This window comes from Tenrec ecaudatus, chromosome 3, assembly GCF_050624435.1.
Source record: "Tenrec ecaudatus isolate mTenEca1 chromosome 3, mTenEca1.hap1, whole genome shotgun sequence".
NCBI lineage: Eukaryota > Metazoa > Chordata > Mammalia > Afrosoricida > Tenrecidae > Tenrec > Tenrec ecaudatus.
In genome coordinates this window covers 23,035,660-23,056,499 of record NC_134532.1, presented here as the reverse complement: position 1 = coordinate 23,056,499, position 20,840 = coordinate 23,035,660, and positions in this window count along the sequence as shown.

Genomic DNA, 20,840 nt, shown 5'->3' with positions numbered 1-20,840 from the left:
AGGAGTATTTTACTGTTGGTTGAGTCTGATGTCGTAACATGACTTGGCCACTCAAGTCTATTTTTTTGTATTTCCCGGGCACTTCATTGCTTTGCTCCTCTTGCTGCCCTGTTGGATGCCCTTATAGTTTTGCCCCAGTTGGTGGAGTCAGATCGAGCACATTTCCCACAGTGTCCCTCATAGCGCTATGGGTCATTGAGGGATGCCGTGTCTTGTGGTTGGGATGGCCCTATGGTCCTCTCTGTGCATTGGCCAATTTGAGCAGGAATATCTTTCTTGGGGTTTGGTGGGCCATGATGTGAGGGTGAACCATTTGTCGCAGTCACTTTGTTAATCCATTTGGTAGAGGGATTCATGTTTTTCACTGCCCTTCATCTTTACCAAACAAAATACCTTTTCAAGGAATGATCTTTTCTGATATATGTCCAAAGTATATAATATGAACTCTCACCATCCTTGCCTCTAAGTAGCACTCTGACATTACTTCTTCGAAAACAGACTTGTTTGTCCTTTGCCTGTTCATGGTATGTGGGGTATTCTTGACCAGAACTACAATTCTAATGCATTCATTGTTCTTCAGCCTTCCTTTGTCCATCTTTCAAGTGCACATGAATCAACTGACAATAGCATGCTTTGGTCAGGTGAAACCAGTCCTCGAGGTAATATCTTTTCCTTTCAGTACTCTAAAGAGGCATTGTTCAGCAGATTTATCTAATGCAATGATTGATCTCTTGACTGTTATACTTTAAGTATTCAGGGTTTTTGTTTATTTGGACTTTTTTCTGTAAGCCAACCATGTTTTTTCTGGAAGGCGTTAAAATTTACTCAAGTTTCAGATTAAGAATTTTGATCAAGGAGGGGCTGTCGGAGCCAGCTCAAGAGTCAAACAGTCCTGAAAGAGGGGGAATGATTATTAGGGTAAAAAGGAGAGACTAAAAGAATTGTGAGGGCGACAGTGAATACTGAAGCCTCAAGTTTATTTACATACTCCTTTTATCCATGCAGAAACAACCCGGGTTTATTATCTCATTGTTAAGCAAGCACATTTGATACACATAGCAATTCTGTCTTCTGCTAAGCCTGACATCCCTGAGAAAATTAACCTATCTTCCCAGACTTTGCATACTTTCTTGTTCTTTTTTTTGTTCTTGTTCTGAACAGTAAGTTAAAAACGAAAAGTCACAGAAGAAATCAGCAAACACTGACACAGGTCATGAGACTTCTCAGCCATTTCAAAGCTGAGTCTTAATGGCCTTCAACATCTCCCCTTTTTTATTTACTGAAGACGCCTTTACTCAAAACGTCAGATCACTGTGTCTGTTTGAGGTTGTCAAGTCCTGAAATTGCCCTTACCCGTCATCGGTCACAGTCTGCAGGAGACTATGACCTGTCTTAGGTTGGGAGACTCAGACTTGATCTTACCCGTCTGACTAACCAGCCTCTGCCTTATAGCCCCATTTGGTGAGGGGGTGAAGTACGCAGGTGTACTTCATGTAACTTTGTTCCTGAGGCCAATAATTCAACCATTACCTTGTGCAGTATCATAGGGTGTATGCATAAGATAAACAATATACACAGTCCCGCTGTGACTAGAGAAAAAAGCATGTGAGGTAGGCCTCTGAGATTTCCTAATGAAGGGAAAGAATCTTGAAAATGCTGGAGCCAATCCTCAGCAACCTTGTCGACATCAAAATAAAGAGACTTAGCATCTTTTATGGCTAATATTTCTTGATGGAGTTGTAATAAATCTAAAGACTCCTTAGCATTGTGCCTAGTACCTTGAAGATGATTCTACACTTTAATCCAGCTATACTGACTGTTACTGTACTATTTAGGTGTAACACAGATCCATGTATGTACAGCATGGCACTGTAGACCAGACCTGGCTGCCTTAAGCCCCTGCACCTCATCTCCTAAATACATGACCATGTCATAAAGAGCATTAACTTTTTGTTCTAACTTCCTGTATATATCTTCTTGAGTAATTTTTGGATAATTCATTTCCACAGTGGGCAGTTTCTATGATTTGTGAAAGTACAATCGCAGCAGTAGTAGCAGTAGCAACTAAACTTAATATAGCTAAAATACTTGTTGTAGGCGAGCCTACAAAACACTTAAATCTGGTTAATGCTTTTTCAATCTCTTGTAATACCTGTAACCCTCTTTCTGAACACCAAGGCCCAGGAATATTCACTGGCAGCATAGCAAAAGAAGGTTAATACAAAATGGCGATGACAATACCTTCAGGGGACCAGGTAATACAATTAGACAAATTGCAGTTATTACAAGACCTGTTAAACTTAGAATCATCATGATCTATAGTAATATTCCCTGGCAAAAGTACATAAGGCGATGGTACACAGGCAGTAACATTTCCCTGTGGTCTGGAGGAAGGGCCCATAAGCTTCATGTCCCCCAAAGCAGCCCCTATTTTCCACCACTGAGTTTGTGGAAAACCTGAGTCTGACCAACAAAGTCCTGCAGACAGACCCTTTTCCCATTTGGCAGTATTTTTTGAGTATTTTCCTGGTTGTCAGACCAATCAATGATATATCTCTCTTTTGTGATGTTATACCGATGGGCTTGTCCGTGAGACACAATCTCCACAATACGGTTTTATTATTCTTTTGAATCTCTAGTCTACATGAGGAAAAAGACTGCGGAGTGGGTGAAATAACATTTCCTTCACTTTGTACAGGAAGGCCTGAGTCATTAACCCACATCTTGATTTCCGGACCTTCCCAGACAGCAGGAAGTAAGAGTGGTGGATCAGAAACTTAAGCCTAGTACTTCTCTCTGTGCCATGCCCCTAGAAGCACTCTGAGGCAAATTACCTTCTACATGTTTTTCAAACTGCACCAACCATTCAGGCAGCCCCCATGCTCCATCAGCATCCTGGGTAAAAACCCAAACATGCCCTCCTCCCCATAATAATAGCGGGTTGGGGCCATGCCTTCAGGCAAAACAAGCCAATGATATCTCTTCATAGGCTCTTTGAAGTTGGTGGAAGGGACACTAAAGGCAAATCTTTTACAATCATTTGGATCCAAGGGCATGGTATAAAAACAATCCTTTAAATCTAAAGTGATCTATTGTGTATTGGCTGGAATAGCAGAGGGGGAAGGGAGCCCAGCCTGTAGGGCTCCCATAAATTCCATAATATCATTAACCCTCCTTTACTGTTTTTCCTTACAAAGCAGCTGCTATAGCAAGTCCCTGAGTAAAGAAAGGTCCAATGTCCAAGCATAGTCTGATACAATCGGACAGGTTGCCATTTTTTTTCTAAAAGGTCTCAGCGCTCCCTGGCAGGCAGTATTTGCATTTCCAAAAGCCAATTGTTTCCATTATGCAGGGGGAAGTACCGTGATGGAAAGTGTATCTAATAAAGAATGAGTAAAAAGGGCAGGTGGACCATATTGGGCACAAGCAACCTTGAGTTCTTTTAGCTGTTTGAAAGGAATAGGAGTAAGCCCTCTCCAATAGTTTGTGATGTTTTTCCTCAGTTAACATTATTTAGAGAACTTGAACCCCATTCTCTGGGCAAAGAAGATGGAAGATAAGTCATCCCTTTCCTTGACCCATCTCATTTACCTTTAAACTTCTGCATTCACGTTGGCTCTTGGCATCACCCATGTACCTACAACTAGGCATTCTTTGAGTGTAGCATGCATTCTTTTACAAAGGCTTTATCATTGCCATCATAAACACCAGAGCTGCAGAGAGGAGAAAATAAACATCCCTCTGGGCCTGTTTCTTAGTTAAGGATGTCTCTGCATTGAGTAGTTCACCTCTAGGATTTCCTGTTCATGTCCTTCTATTTCTTATTGTCCACTTCAAAAAGAAGTTTCACTGATTAGCATACTCTGCTGTGCATATTACTATGGGCCTATAATGGATTCCCCCTAGCTTAGTAATTTCTTAACACTCAATAAATTATTTTATTCAAGGAGATGTGAGCTCATAAAGTTTGATGAAGAGCTCACATGGGTTGGAGTAAACACACGCAAGAAGGAAACTCACATAATGACATTTGTATTTTAACAGTCATATTAACATACACATGCCTACTATGAACAAATCAGCACATATACTAGAACTAACAAATCTTCATACAGTACCCTCAGGTTAATAAATACACATGCATTTACTAAAGAAAAATAACCCAAAGAGACACTAAAATATACTAGAATTATAATAATAAAATCAATGCACAACAGACTACAAGTTCTGTCACATAGTATAACATCTTAAGGCAAAGAGTAGTTCATGTGTATTAGCACACACAAAAACACAGACAAAGTGCATACAAGAATATACACACACTGAGCTACAAGAATGTGGAGGTGTGTGGCAGAGACATTTTCTCTGCAGGTAGAGGAAATAGGTACCTAATTTAACTAATCCTTCTTAGGCTCCTCTACATTTCTCCCCCGAGGGTCCCTGTTATCTGTGGGCTTGAGTGACCCCTGAGCCCCGCCCTATACCTGTATGGGTGTATGTGTCTGGGTTCCCATAGCCTTTCCCCATGTGTGTGTCTGACTCAGAAATACGTGATTATAACTGCAGCAGTCACAGTGCTAATTGACAGAAAATCAGTCCCTGGGCATGGCGCTAGAGAAGGATATTCTGATCACAATAATATGTGGAGGCATAGCCACCCACAGAACTTGAAGGGAACCTGTTGGTGCCCTGTACAGAATAGGACGTGCATAGCCCATGTACAAGGGGATATAGGGCACGAAGTGAGGTGAGGTGTGTGGAGGCATGTTGAGACTAAGTATAAAATGTGTCTTGTCTCCCTTTTCCCAATCTTGTGTCAATATGCACAACTGCTAAATTCAACATCCTTTGGAGAAAAAAAACTGACTCTCAAATTAGTCTGTGGTGGACAAGGACAGACAGGAGCTGTTAATTAATAAAATGAATGAACTCAGAGAAGAAAGTCTGCAATTGGATGAATGGAGAGAGGTGACTTGATGGAGGATTGGGCTACTGGTGATAAGTTCATGTAGTATGTTGTCTGGAAATATATATATATATATATATATATATATATATATATATATACACACATACACATACAAAGATAATAAAGTGAGATCCTTTGCACAGCAGGGACTGTTGTCCCGAGGAAGAAGGGAATACAGGAGGGGTATTCAAAGCACGGGATAAACTTTTTGATGAAGCCGATGATTTGAACAGAATCATCCTAGATGTAGTAATTACCAATTATATGGGAAATTTGGGGCGATTCAAGGGGAAAACGAAACAGAAGCTAAGTTCAAAATCATCCTATCATCGCAGGGAGATTGGGTGAGTGTTTTAGAAAACGTGAGGAGATGCACCGATTCCCTGAGGGATACTGAGGAGAAGAATCCCCAGACACAACAGGAAGCCAGTAGTGAAGCTTCATTTGGACCTACACCTGGGTCTGAGTCCTGTGCTCTGCAGATCCTGAGGGGTCCCTGCAGCCTAACCTCTTCCACTAGGGTACATTCTTGTCTGGGTTAACTCTGACTTTCCCTCACTGTGTGTGTGTGTTGGCCTGGGTAGACTAGAGAAACAAATCCATAGACACATGCATATTGTGTATAAGAGATATTTTTATATAAAGGGCAATTGTACATTAAGAAAGCATTTTACTCCAGTCAGGTCCAAGCCCATAAGTCCAGTATTAGCCTATATGTCCGATACCAATGTATAAAGTCCTCTTCAGACTCTTGTAATACATAAAATGATCCTGAATGCAAGACGATTTCAGGCCAGTGGGCAGAAACTCTTTGGATCCTTTGGCATTGTAAGCTTTTCAGTGGACACGGGTCTCTACATGGCTTCTCCAGCACCCAGGGCTGCATGGGGTAGGTCCATGTGGCTTCTACTCAGGGATGTCTCACAGGGAGTCTCCCTTGTCAGTAGGGTGTCTCCCAGGGATTAGAGAGAGTGTCTTCCACTTCCAAGATGGAATATGGGATTTCCCAGAATTCTCATGAGAAGGCCATGCTCACACAGAGGCTTCATTGGCTATGACCCAATTGACAGACCACAACCCTTCCCTGTTTATCCTCTCAAGTCCCAAATTTACACCAGATTATGTAACTACCATACTGTGCATCTTTTGCACAGAAATACAAAGCTGTGTCCTTGAAGTTCTGGTCGACCATTTGAAGTTATAGTATGTCCTTACCATTGTCTTTGGAGATGGTGAATTGGCCCTTTGGAGAGTCCTACCAACACTATTAATGTATGAAACCCACTGCCGCCCCTTCTCCGTGGCTAGGCAGACCCAGTGTATATTATAAAACAGGCAATGAATGCAGAGACTGCAGGACAGAGTCCAGAGAAGCCTCAGGCTGCCTCAAGTCTCCCTCAGATGCCGTAGCTCCACCTCACACTGGACACCTGCAAACACACAGACATCCTGATCATGAAAATCATAACAATTTACTGCCTCTCACTCATGCCCCCTCATACACAATTTCTCTCCATCAAAGCACCTTTTGAAATTCCAAAAAGGAAAATTGAGCTCAATAGAGATTCCATTGTGACTTGATTTGTTCAGTCTTGAATGGGGGTACCTTGGAATTCCAGAGGTGGAGCACCTGTCTAAGAGCTTCAGAGTTGGGACTTGGATGGTTTTCCTCAGCAGGGGAGGGGTCTATTTGTATACCTTCTGCCTATATAGTCATAAGTTATGTTGAATGACTTCTGAGAGAGTCACTCCAAGAGTAGATAAGGATGTTCTAGACATGTTGGAAAGCCCTGCGTGTGGGGTTCATTATGCAGTGTGCTGCTAAACACAAGGTCAGTCATTCTAAATCGCCAATGGCTCTGCAGGGGAAAGAATGCTCTCCACACCCATGAAGGTTTACAGACACAGAAGCCTACAAGGGCAGTCCTATTCTATACAGTTGTTATGAGAAAGGATCGACTTAATGGAAATGTCAACCTACAGTTACAGACACTGCCTTGAAATGTGCACCCCTCCAAATGTGGTGTTTATTATATACTTTTCTTGATGCAGTTAAATATTCCCCGTAGAAATATGTATTTAATCTGAAACAAGCTTCCCTTGTCTAATTCTGTTTTAGATTATTTTTTGGAAAAGAAAATTCACATGCTAAAAGGAAAACCCTCCCAAGTCCCTTCTGGACCTGCCCTTAATTGTCCCCTAGAGCTGGATATGACAGTGGCTCCTGATTCTCGCTCATTCTCTGCAGGTTTGTCCTGACTTGAATCAAACTTGCTGTCTCCTCACAAGGCTTTTTGCACACCAAGAATTTTAAGGTACTGAGTTAAACCTAGAAGTTCTGTAGACGCTGAAGGTCTCTACATCTCCCAGAGAAACCAAGGCTGTTTGTGAATTTTGATAACACATCGGGACGTTTCCAGGGCATCTTCCAAAAACTAGAGGAAGTCTCCCATGCTCAGGGAGTTGATTGTGCTCTCCAAATCTAGGTATTACGCTTTATAATACCAATGCTTTCTCTTTTATGGGGGCTCTTATGGCTCTTATCACAATCCATGCATTCATCCATTGTCAAGCATATTTGTACATATGCTGCCATCATCATTTTCAAAGTGTTTGCTTTGTACTTGAGCTCTTGATATCAGCTCCTCATTTTCCCCTCCCTCTCCCACTCTCCCTCTTTCATGAACCTTGATAAATTATAAATGATTATTTTAATATTTTGCATTGCCCGCTGTCTCACTTCACCCACTTTCTGTTTGTCCCACTGGGAGGGAGTTATATGTCAATCCTTGTGATTGATTTCCCCTTTCTAGTCCCACTTTCCCATTACCTTCTTTGTATCCCTATTCTCATTATTGGCCCTGAGGGGTCCTGGATTCCCTGTGTTGCGAGATCTTATCTGTAGCAGTGTACATGTTCTGGTCTACTCAGATTAGTATGCTAGAATGGAGGTCATGATAGTGGGGGGAGAAGCATTAAAGAACTAGAGGAAAGGTGTTTGTTTCATCGGTGCTGTAGTGCACCCTGACTGGCTCTTCTCTTTCTTGTGACCTTTCTGTAAGGGGATGTCCAATTGTCTATAGATGGGCTTTGGGTCTCCACTGCACACTCTTCTTCATTCACAAAGATATGATATTTTTTCTTGTTCTGGGTCTTTGATGCCTGCTGATACATGATCACATGTACACCTCATGATCACACAGGCTGGTCTGCTTCTTCCATGTGGGCTTTTTTGCTTCTCAGCTAGATGTCTGTTTATCTTCAAGCCTTTAAGACCCCAGACACTATATCTTTTGATAGCCATGCACCATCAGCTTTCTTCACCACATTTGCTTCTACACCGAATTTGTCTCCCACCATCGTGTTGGGAATGTGAGCATCACAGAATGCTGGGCTTTAGAACAAAGTATTCTTGCATTTGGGGAGTATTGAGTTGAGGCCCACTTTGCATCTTCAACCTTACTACCTAACATATAAATATAAGTGCACACATCTATTTCCCTACCATTATATATAAATATATTTACATAGGTACATGCCTATATTTAGACCTCTATAAATGCCCTTTGCCTCCTAGTTTGTTTCTCTATTTCTTTTTACTTTCCTCTTGCCCCACTACCATGTTTGGCCTTCATTTGGGTTTCAGTAATTCCTCACTCTTATTTAGCCTTTGATTAATCCCCACTAGGCATCCTATGCCTTTTCTTCATCTATTTTAGTTCATTTCTTCTTAACTTGTCCTTGGGTTGTTTGACCCCCCCTCCCTTCTTTACTCCCATCTCTCCTTCTCCCATGTCCCCCTCCCCACCCCACCCCAGGAACCACTGGTCCTATTTTTTCCTTCTCTTGATTGTTTATCCCGTCTTTTATCTAGATGGATAAGCAGAGACAGTAATAAGCACAAAAACAAGGCAAATCCAAAGAAAACAACAAAGGAAGACAAAACCAACGAAACAAACAGCAATAACAACAAAAAGTTAGTCAATGACAAAACAAGAAAAGCCTATGAATCATTCCAGGTCTATTTTTAGACTTTCAGGAATGTTTTCCAGTCGAGTCTGAAGGGGTGGTATGCCACACTCTGTTCCCAAAGTCTAATTTTTGTATTCCCCAGGGTTTTTATTGCTTTGCTTCCCTTGCTGTTGCATGCCCTTATTTTTGCCCCAATGTGATGGGGTCAGATCAGACACAAGTCCCACACTGAGTCTCCAGTGTTGTCCCCATAGTGATACGGTTCAGTTAGGGACATCATGTCTTGTGTTGGGACCGGCCCTATGATCCTCTCTGTGCATTGTCTGCTGTGAGCAGCAATATTGTCCTGGGGGATTAGTAGGTCAGAATGTGTTCTTCTCACTCTCCTACCCTCTTTGTTTCTCCTGGGTGCTCTAATCAGACATGCTCCTTTCCCCAAGCTTCAGATTCAGTGCTGTCCTCTGAAGTGCCTTCTGTGGGTGGGGGTCGGGAGAAGGGAAAGGGGAGAGTCCACATAGTTGCGATTGGGGCCAGCCCCACTATATGATTTGTAATGACTATGAGATACTTTGATGCTTTATTAAGAATCTCAAATTGTCGGCCCCAGTCACTGAGCCGCCGCCGAGGACTCAGCAGCCTCCCCCTGGAGCCCCCTCGCTTCCCGACGCTCCGTCCCCCCTGCCCGCCTTCTCCAGCCGCCGCCTTCCGCAGGCCGTTTCCACCGAGGAAAAGGAATCGTATCGTATGTCCGCTATCCAGAACCTCCACTCTTTCGACCCCTTTGCTGATGCAAGTAAGGGTGATGACCTGCTGCCTGCGGGGACAGAGGATTATATCCATATAAGAATTCAACAGCGCAACGGCAGGAAGACCCTGACCACTGTCCAAGGGATCGCTGATGACTACGACAAAAAGAAGCTAGTGAAGGCCTTTAAGAAGAAATTTGCCTGCAATGGTACTGTGATTGAGCATCAAGAATATGGAGAAGTGATTCAGCTCCAGGGTGACCAGCACAAGAACATATGCCAGTTCCTTGTAGAGATTGGACTGGCTAAGGACGACCAGCTGAAGGTTCATGGGTTTTAAGTGCTTGTGGCTCACGGAAGCTTAAGTGAGGATTTCCTTGCAATGAGTAGAAAAATTCCCTCTGTCCCTTGTCACAAGTTTAAAACCTCACAGCTTGTATGATGTAACCATTTGGGGTCCACTTTTAACTTGGACTAGTGTAACTCCTTCATGCTGTAAACTGAAAAGAGCCAAAAAAAAAAAAAAGAATCTCAAAATGTCAGTTTCTCCATGTTTCAAAAATACAACTGTCAATTATTTCAGAAATGGTAAAATCAGGTTTGGTTTGGTTTTCTCTTCACAGGAGATACTTGGGCTGGGATTCACATAATACAGTTTCAGCCTACAGTAATTTGGAAAAAAGAATTAGGATGGACAGAAACTGATTGTGTTGAGTGAAGCACATGGAGGTCAGAATTTAACGACATAGTGAGACTACCGGTCCTTCTGAGATTGATTTCAACTTGTCACCGGTGTGATTTCTTTCTCCCCTGTCTTCTCAGGAAGAACATGGGCTTTTAATTTTTAGGATCTGCCCTCTAGGAAAATAAGAGGCATGCGACCTAGTTGCTGAAGTGTCCTTAAAGTGGTTCTCTACATGGGTGAATTGGGAAACTCCAAACGCAAGAGCAAACAAACACTTGGCATCCCCTGCACCTGCTCCAGTGGAAAAGACTGTCTCCCATGTACCCTGAGCTCCCTCTGCTGCCCAATTAGTGTTGTGATGCTTGAGATGTTTGACCATTAAGCCTTCATTGTGTCTCCTGGTATGTTTCCTACATTTTACATGTCAGTGTCCTCAGGTTTCATATTGTTAAAACACATGCAGCTGGTTGAGTTATAGTGGTTGCAATGCATCAATATGTGAAAACTTAGTTGTTGCTAAGACTCATCACAAGGCTTCTGTGCCACCTAACACAGGTTGTGTTTCCCAGAGCCTTTTAGATCTAGAAACTTGATATCTTCAGACCTGGAAGCTGGACATAGCACTTTGAGACATAGCTTTCCCAACTCATGACTGGTCTGTAGCAGGTCTACCTGCACGATCACACCTAGAAATAAGGGGGAAATATAATTTAAAACCATTCTAAGATGAAAAGCACTGGTTTTGACATGAAGGTGCTTACAGGGTAGGACATTCATGTCACCAAGAAGAATCCAGAAGGGTGTCACCTCCACAGACATCTATGATCAATATGGTAAGGATGAAGGCCTAAGAAGCCTGACTTTCATGTGTGACTTGGAGCTCTGTTACCATATTTTACTGTAGGTGATTCACATGTGCTGTGCTTATGGAAGCAGAAAGAGGATGGCTCTGAGTAGGAGCAGTAATGGCCTCTAGAGGGGATTTTCCTGACCCCTGTTATGCAAGGTCAATCTCTACCCTTCATCATTTGCACTGACTGTGGACAAACAAGTCCTTCCTGAAAACCATGTGTAGATTTGTAGAAATGCAGGCAGTTGGCCTGAGGTGTGAGCCATAATGAAGGGAATTCCTGGGGATACTATTGTCCTAGGAATGTTCCACTTTCTCTCTGGGCAGCCCAGTTCTACCCTTAGGACAGGGTAGCCCATGAGATATGCAGGCTGTTGAGTTAAAGTGGAAGGTAAAATGTTGAACATTTTTGAGTGTCCACTTCCATTAAAAACAAAGCAAAACACTTTATTGGCACTTTTCCACTTATCATATAATTCAATACTTCAACCATATCGAGAAGAGTTGTATAATCTTTACCACAGTCAATATAGAACAATTTCTCCCCCTCCATAATCATTATTCTTGTAATATATTTGACATACTTGCAAAATTGTATACAACAAAACTTTCACCAGTTCAACAACTTCTACATGTGTAATTCAGTGCCATTGAGTATTCTTTTCATGTTGTACAACCATTACTATCCCCCTTTATATTGTTCTACCGTCATTAACGTTAATTCACTGCCCCCTAAGCAAAAACTCTTCCCCTTCACACATGCTATCCATAGATCAAGCTTTGCTCGCTTTCCTTCTTTTCTTTCGTTAGTAATGTTCCTGATATAACATTCATATTTCCATACTTAAAATGCTTCTAAAAAAGAATTGTAAGCCCATCATCAAAATAAGCTTAATGCTCCCTCCTGTCTCACAGGTCCACTGATTGCTCCCCATTCCCCTCCCCCTTCCTTATAAACCATTGCCTCAGTTATTGTCTCTATGGATCCACTTCTTCTTTACTTCCAAACAGGGAGACAGTAACAAAAACAATTAAAAACAAAGATAAAATGAAACATAAAGAAAAATAATAACATAAAGATAAAAATAAGTAAGGTAGGAAACAAATAGAAAAGGTTCCTACTTCTCTTTTCCTGCCTTCCTCTTCATCTGCCTCCATGGTTGTTGTGGTAGTTGCATAATCTGTTGTCAATTTGAGAGTTAATAGTGAAGGGGTGGAGTTTAGTCTGTCAATCCAGGTGCATTTTGATGACATCATTTGGAGGCGCTGAGGAGATAAATAGCTCGTCGGAGGCAGGACACAGGTTCACGCCCTGTGAGACATTCCTGAGAACAAGACACATGGAGCTACACTAGAGCCCTGGAGCTGAAAGAGCCACGTGGAGACCCCTGACAGGATTGAGATGTTTCCACCTCCACTGGATCCAAAAGACTTTCCACCCTCTGGCATGTGGTCTTCCTGCAGTTGGCATGATTGCATATGTTGCGTGAGTATGAAGAGAAATTTATAGTCTAGCATCGGATATGTGGGCTAATAACAGACTTAGGGAGTTGAACTGGACTGGGCTGGTATGCTTTCTTAGTGCACAATTGCTCTTTGATATAAAGTTCTATCTTATATACATTTATGTCTATGAATTTGTTTTTCTAGTCCTCCCAGACCAATACAGTTGTAGGGTTTCACATGTTCACTTTCCAGGCACTCGGTAGAGGTACCCATGGTTTATGACAAGGTGTAGCTAGATCTATCCTCTAGTTGATCATATTCTGTGTACAGGATCTTTACATGGCTCTGCTCAATACTTACCTTCATTGGAAAATCAATGAAGATTAGGGTATTACAGCAAAGTGTGGTGAAAAAAAGCAGATGGTGCCAGGCTATCAATTATCTGGGGTCTTAAAGAATTGTCTTCAAACAAGCAGCCATCTAAGTGAGGTTTCAAGTAATTCCAAAATGAAGAAGCACACCAGCGTGTGTGATCCAAAAATAGTGACAATTAAATTCAAATATGATGAAGGAAAAAGATTCAGAGCTCAAATTATGAACATCCAATTTGTTGAAGTGTAGGTGAACAGTGAGAACTCAAAAATAATCTAGCTGAAGGATATCTAGGCATAGCAAACCTCTGGCAGATCCCTTTGAAAAGCTTTACTATCAGAGATGATTGTTACCTTCATCATGGTGGATTGGACCATGGCATAACATGATAATTGGTCAGTTGACCCACCTCTTGATCCAACCAGAATTTGTCCTAAGGTAAAGTATTTCTCACTTGTTCCATGACGAATTTTTTTTGCTGAACTTTAAAATATTGATGGTAGTCTTTCCTTTCTTTAAAACTCTTTATTTTAATTTTTATCTTAATATTATTATTTTCTTCTTGCTGTTTTATTTATTTATTTGTTGTTTTTTTTGGGGTTTCCAAATTTGTAAAGCACAGACAGTGCAGATCCATAGAGACAATAACTGATACAATGGTCTGTTGGGCCCTTGGGGAGCAGAGGAGTAGGAAGGGTGAGGACATTTTGGGAGCAAACAATGACTGTGGGAGGGGGAGGCATTATAATAATTCATTATGATATATGTGCATATATATATTTAAAAACACTTAAAATATTTAGCTATGAGAGTGTATGATATGTGAATATTATATACATCTATTTTTTAAAAAGAAAGATTAACCAGTAGTTGCTATGGGTGAAGGAGATAGGGTTGTTGATTAGGGGATGTTCATTTTATATTAGTGGTGGCGGGATAATTTTGAAAAGGATATCAATAATGGTTGTAAACATGAAGAGTATAATCAAAGACACTCAATTGTACATATATTAGTGGTTGAATTGGAGAATGTTTTGCTGTGTACATTTTGCCAAAATAAAAATGATATGAACAGCAAAGAAAATTTTAATCGATATTGATAATGATTGTATGCCCCCCACTTTTTAAAAAAAGAAACATCTTTATTAATACAGTATTTGATTGTCTTCTCTCTGTCAAACCATGAGCCAGTTATTTTCCCCAGGCTGCCTGGGGAGGTACAGGGAAAGGAACATATTGGGTAGACAGATGTGGGACAGAGAAATGTGGGGGTTGGTGACAGCTCCTTCACATTGTCAAAAGGCACAAGGAAGGGCACCATCAGGCAGAAAAGCCTGAGGGCCTTCGAGAAGGCAAAGCTCAGGACCGCGTAGAAGAGTGGCTGCTTCAGAGAAGGGTTCCTGACATAACCCAGGATGAGGCTCCCAAAGCCAGTCCCAATGCCGGTTCCAGAGATACCACTCCAACTGTTCCAGTACTGGTCCCAATGAGCTTGGCTGCTGTGTCAATGTCCCTTAAGATTATGCTGGTTGGGAATCTGTGACTAGGAATCAGTGAGGAGGGAATGTGGGGCTGCCAAGCTGCTGAAGCGCCCCTCTGTCAGTGTCTGTGCTGTTTCTGAGCCACAGACAAGGGTCACCTCATCAGCTGGGAGGCGCTCCTGACCAGGGGAGGGGTAGAGAAGAATTTGGCGCTGGCGAAAATTTTTAGGGGATGAGGAGTAGTGGCAGGCTAGCTGCTCCTACTGCAGAGAAGTCTGATGTGTATGCCTCTTCTTGATACGATTGAATTGTATCATATGTGCTTGAAATTCCAATAAGTGTTTTTAGAAAAGAAACTGACCATCATCTGTTACATACACAGAACCTCAGTGTAGGGCTTTGGGTAACAGGCTCATGGCCCAGTGCCTGTCTTTGTGAAGAACATTCTATTAGCACACAGCTATGTCCTTCTCTACTGCCTGCTGCTGTATTCACAATCAGTAAGGTTGAATAATTGTCTCCAAGACTATATGACCAATAGAATCACAAATCATGGTTTTCAGAGGTCTTTTTCAAAAAAATAAATTTGCTGACCCCTGAACTAGGGGAAGAGTCTGGAAGAAAAGCAGCAAGGCGTCATGATATACAGTATTCTAAACTATGATGATTGTTCGACAGAATATAACATTTTTTTTAAATCACTGATAAATAGGTTAGAACTACCAACCCTAGTAGGACAGTGGTGACTTGCTTAGCTGTTAAATGAAAATTCAAACATTCAGACCCACCAACTGCTCTGTGGGAGAAATTGTGGTAGAATAATCTCATAAGGAAATACAGGCTTGGAAATCTTATAGGAGCAGTTCTAGTCTGCCCTCTAGGATTACTATGAGTTGGAACTGATCAATGTCAACAGAATTTTAGATTGGGTGAAAAGCAACTTTTTACACTATATTGTACTTGAATCAATGACACCAAGTTTCAAACCACCAACTTTACAGCCATTAGTTGAGTCCTTAACAGTTAACACTACCCAGGCACTCCACTGAGTCTGCCTGAAAGATATCTTGACTGGCAGTTACATGATCTCTTGTCAACTTGCGAGGGGTGGAGTCTAGCCTGTCAATCAGGTCGCACCTTAATGACCTCATTTGGAGGTGCGAAGGAGATAAATAGCTCACTTAAGGCTAGATACACTCTCCCTTGAGGCATTGCTGTTGACAAGCCACATGGAGTTATGCTAATGGCAGCCAGAACCTTGGAGCTGGAGGAGCCACGTGGAGATCCACTCCAGCACTAAGATGCTTCTAATGCCACTGGATCCACAAGACTTTCCACCCACTAGCCTGTGATCTTCTTGCACTCAGCGTTGTATCATGTGTTGCATGAGTCTGAAGAGGAATTTACAGAATGGTATCAGACATATGGGCTAATATTGGACTTACAGGGTTGATCTGGACTGGACTGGTATGTTTCCTCACTGTACCAGTGCTTTTTATGTAAAGCTTTTTCCTATACACGTAGGAGTGTCTATGAATTTGTTTTTCCAGTCCACCAGGACTAACACACTGACCTTCTCAAAATACATGCTGATCACCCCTGGAAAATTTCTACTCCCTATGGAACAAGCTCATTTTTGTTAGCTGTTTTTCTCTCTATCAGAATGTTTTCTTACAATACAACTGTGAATTCACAGATATTAAGTCTAGGCACTGAATCATAAAAAAAAACCATAAATTCCTAGCGGGAAACTGAGATGAAGAACCCCTGATTCACAATAGAAACCCTGACTAGAAATTCCCTCTCCAGATGCTCATGAGCCAGAATCTTTCATTCATTTCATGCACTTACAGAGCCCTGCAACACTGCTCCCTCCCTGCATAGGATGTTTGTACCTGTACTCACTTTGACTTCTCTCCGTGTGTCTTCCCCACCATTATATATGGACGTGTGATTGACTTTTAGACTGTCCTTTCACTGATACGCGGTGTGTTCTTGGTAATTTCTCTGGAGATGGTAAACCAGCTTTCATGGAATCTGTATACCATGGGATATCAACAGTACTAATGAGACCCACTGCAGGCTGGAACATGGCTGATACAGGTCATGGAAGAGCTACTAAAAGTGAATCCAGAGTTTGCACAGTAGAATCTCAAAGATGTCTTATGCTCCCTCAAGTCTCCTTCAGACTCAACCAGTTGCACATAACAGTTGACATTTGCAAACACTGTATATGCCAGGCATGAAAACCATCACACATGTCAAATGCCTGCCACTCATCCCCACTTACACACACTTGCTCTCAATAAAATTACTTATTAAAATAGCTGCCTGAAAAACCCAGCTTAGTACAGACTACAGACTCCATGATGATTCTGTGTTCATACAAATTGCAAAATGGGGGCACTTGGAGATTATAGCACTGAGGATCTTCTCCAAGAACTATATTGTTGGGATTGGGGTGCTTTTTATCAGCAGAAGGAGGGCCTCTATTTGAAAATGCTGCTCCTGGAGACAATGAACCAGGTGCACAGATAAAGTAGTCGCAAAAACCTCACATTTCAATCCCTGAGCGTTTTACCTCTGAGAGTTGCCGCCAAGAAGAGGAAGAAACTGACATATTGGCAGTGAGGCCTATTATCCCAGGTATATTAATCAGAGTGCGTAAGACATAAATTTGAATAAATAGATCATGAGACTATATGCAATGGACTATGTGGAGATTTGCATCCGAGTGGTAACTTTGTAATAAAGTTTAAAAGGAGTGAATCTGGGATGAGAACGTTGGCTTGTCCCTCAGAGAACACATTCCCGTCCATGGTTTTCCCATTCTCCAAGACCAAGGTCCTGTTCTTTCAGGACACAGAAAGTAATGAAGAAGATGGTTGAGGAAGTAGACATGAGAAGATTGAGGATGACTTTAAGAATAGAGGCAGTGACCCTCTACTCTCAGGGACTTACATCTTTCTAAGACACTCAGAGCAAAACCAAGAATACTTAAATTGTCAGATACACATTTTCTTTTCTGCAATAGATTACGGAAAATTATTAGATATTTAAAAGTTTGAAGGCCAGGTGATACTAGCAATCTCAGTGAATTCAGCCAAAAGTGGCTCCCATTCAATGTGTGCTGTAAATAGGAATGGATTTTGTGAGTCACTAAGAAGGAAGAGATTTTCTTTTTTTCTTATTTTTTTTAACATTTTATTAGGGACTCATACAACTCTTATCACAATCCATACATATACATCAATTGTATAAAGCACATCTGTACATTCTTTGCCCTAATAATTTTCAAAGCATTTGCTCTCCACTTAAGTCCTTTTCATCAAGTCCTTTTTCCCCTCCCTCCCTGGTCCCCTCTCCCTCATGAGCCCTTGATAATTTAAAAATTATTAATTTGTCATATCTTGCCCTATCCGGAGTCTCCCTTCACCCACTTTTCTGTTGTCCATCCCCCAGGAAGGAGGTCACATGTAGATCCTTGTAATTGGTTCCCCTTTTCCAACCCACTCACCTTCTACCCTCCCAGTATCACCCCTCACACCCCTGGCCCTGAAGGTACGATCCACCCTGGATTCCCTATGCCTCCAGCTCCTGTTTGCACCAGTGTACAACCTCTGCTCTATCCAGACTTGCAAGGTAGAATTCGGATCATGGTAGTGGGTGGGGGGAGGGAGAGGAAGCATTTAGGAACTGAAGGAAAGCTGTATTCTTCATCGGTACTACATTGCACCCTGACTGACTGATCTCCTCTAGACCCCTCTGTGAGGGGATCTCCATTGGCCGACAAATGGGCTTTGGGTCTCCACTCTGTACTTCCCCCTTCATTCACTGTGGTGATTTTTTTTTATGATGCCTTATACCTGATCCCTTCGACACCTCATGATCGCACAGGCTGGTGTGCTTCTTCCATGTGGGCTTTGTTGCTTCTGAGCTAGATGACCGCTTGTTCATCTTCAAGCATTTAAGACCACAGACACTATCTCTTTTGCTAGCCAGGCACCATCAGCTTTCTTCGCCACATTTGCTTATGCGCCTGTTTTTGAAGGAAGATATTTTCATTTACAACTACACTCCTACATCTACTCCAGAGTCATTGTAGTGTGGAAAGAGTACTTGCAACACTAAAACAGTTACCTTTGACACAGGAAGACATGTATTATCCAGTCATCATTAATAAAGTTATTCACACCTAACCTTGCATTTTAGACAGGATCTTATCCCAAACTATCTGAAATTCCTCACCTAAGGTTGTTTATCAATGGATACTTGTAATGTCTATGGGTATTGCTACATTTATAATTGAATTATTAATTTTTATTGTGGTATTGCAGAATTCTCTAGTTCTCTTATTGAATGTTTCGATTCAAAAATTTTTCTTATTCTAAGTAAGACTGGCCATTTATTTTGTCTTTTATCGTGTGTATTTACTCTAATATGTGTTATAATATGTGTATACCCTCAGACTAGGCCCCTAAGTTTGTACCTATTGATGATTTTTATACCTCTGGATTTATGTTCAGGTTTTTAAAAAATACTTTTACTGGGACTCTTACATCGCTTATAACAATCCATACATAAATTACGTCAAGCATATTTGTACATATGTCTCCATCATCCTTTCAAAACATTTTTCTTTCTATTTGAACTCTTAGTATCAGCTCCTCATTTTATTCCTCCCTGCCCCATCCTCCCACTCTCAGAACTCTTGATAAGTGATTGTTATTATTTTCATATCTTACACTATCCACAGCTTTCTTTCTTTTTGTTGTTTTAAACATTTTATTAGGGGCTCATACAACTCTTATCATAGTCCATACATATACATACATCAATTGTATAAAGCACATCCATACATTCCTCGCCCCAATCATTCTCAAAGCATTTGCTCTCCACTTAAGCCCTTTGCATCAGGTCCTCTTTTTTTTCCCCTCCCTCCCTACTCCCGCCTCCCTCAGGAGCCCCTGATAATTTATAGATTATTATTTTGTGATATCTTGCCGTATCTGGCGTCTCCCTTCACCTCCTTTTCTGTTGCCTGTCCACCAGGGAGGAGGTCACATGTAGATCCTTGTAATCGGTTCCCCCTTTCCAACCCACTCACCCTCTACTCTCCCAGTATCACCCCTCACACCCCTGGTCCTTAAGGTATCATTCTCCCTGGATTCCCTGTGCCTCCAGCTCCTATATGCACCCGTGTACAACCTCTGCTCTATCCAGACTTGCAAGGTAGAATTGGGATCATGGTAGTTGGGGGGAGGAAGCATTTAAGAACTGGGGGAAAGCTGTATTCTTCATTCTGTATTCTTCATTGGTGCTATATCGCACCCTGACTGACCCAGCTCCCCTAGACCCCTCTGTGAGGGGGTCTCCAGTGGCCGACGTAAGGGCTTTGGGTCTCCACTCTGCACTTTTCCCTTCATTCACTATGGTAAGATTTTTTCTTTTTATGATGCCTTATACCTGGTCCCTTTGGCACCTCGTGATCGCACTGGCTGGTGTGCTTCTTCCATGTGGGCTTTGTTGCTTCTGAGCTACATGGCCGCTTGTTTATCTTCAAGCCTTTAAAACCCCAGACACTATCTCTTTTGATAGCCTGGCACCATAAGCTTTCTTCGCCACATTTGCTTATGCACCCATTTGTCTTCAGCGATCCTGTCATGGAGGTGTGCAGCCAATGATATTATGATTTTTTGTTCTTTGATGCCTGATAACTGATCCCTTTGGAATCACTCGCTCACACAGGCTGGTGTGTTCTTCCACGTGGGCTTTGTTGCTTCTGAGCTAGATGGCCGCTTGTTTATCTTCAAGCCTTTAAGACCCCAGTCACTATATCTTTTGATAGCCGGGCACCATCAGCTTTCTTCACCACATTTACTTGTTCGCCCACTTTGGCTTCAGCAGTTGTGTCAGGAGAGTGAGCATCATAGAGTACCAATTTAATAAACGAAAGTATTCATACATTGAGGGAGTGCTTGAGTAGAGGCCCAAGGTCCTTCTGCCACCTTAATATTAAACCTATAAATGTAGACAATTAGATCTATTTCCCCATCCTCATATATATGTTTGCATGTACATGTCTTTGTCTAGACCTCCATAAATGCCCCTTGACTCCCAGCTCCTTCTTCAATCTCCCTTGACTTTCCTCCTCCCCACCACCATGCTCCGTCCCCACCTGGGCTACAGCTATACCTCTTCTCTACGCAACCTTACCCTTGATCGTTCCCCATCAGGCCTGCCACTCCCCCCTCACTACCATTTTGGGTCCCATGTTGTTCCCTTGTCCCTGTGTTTATTAACACCACTTCCTTACCCT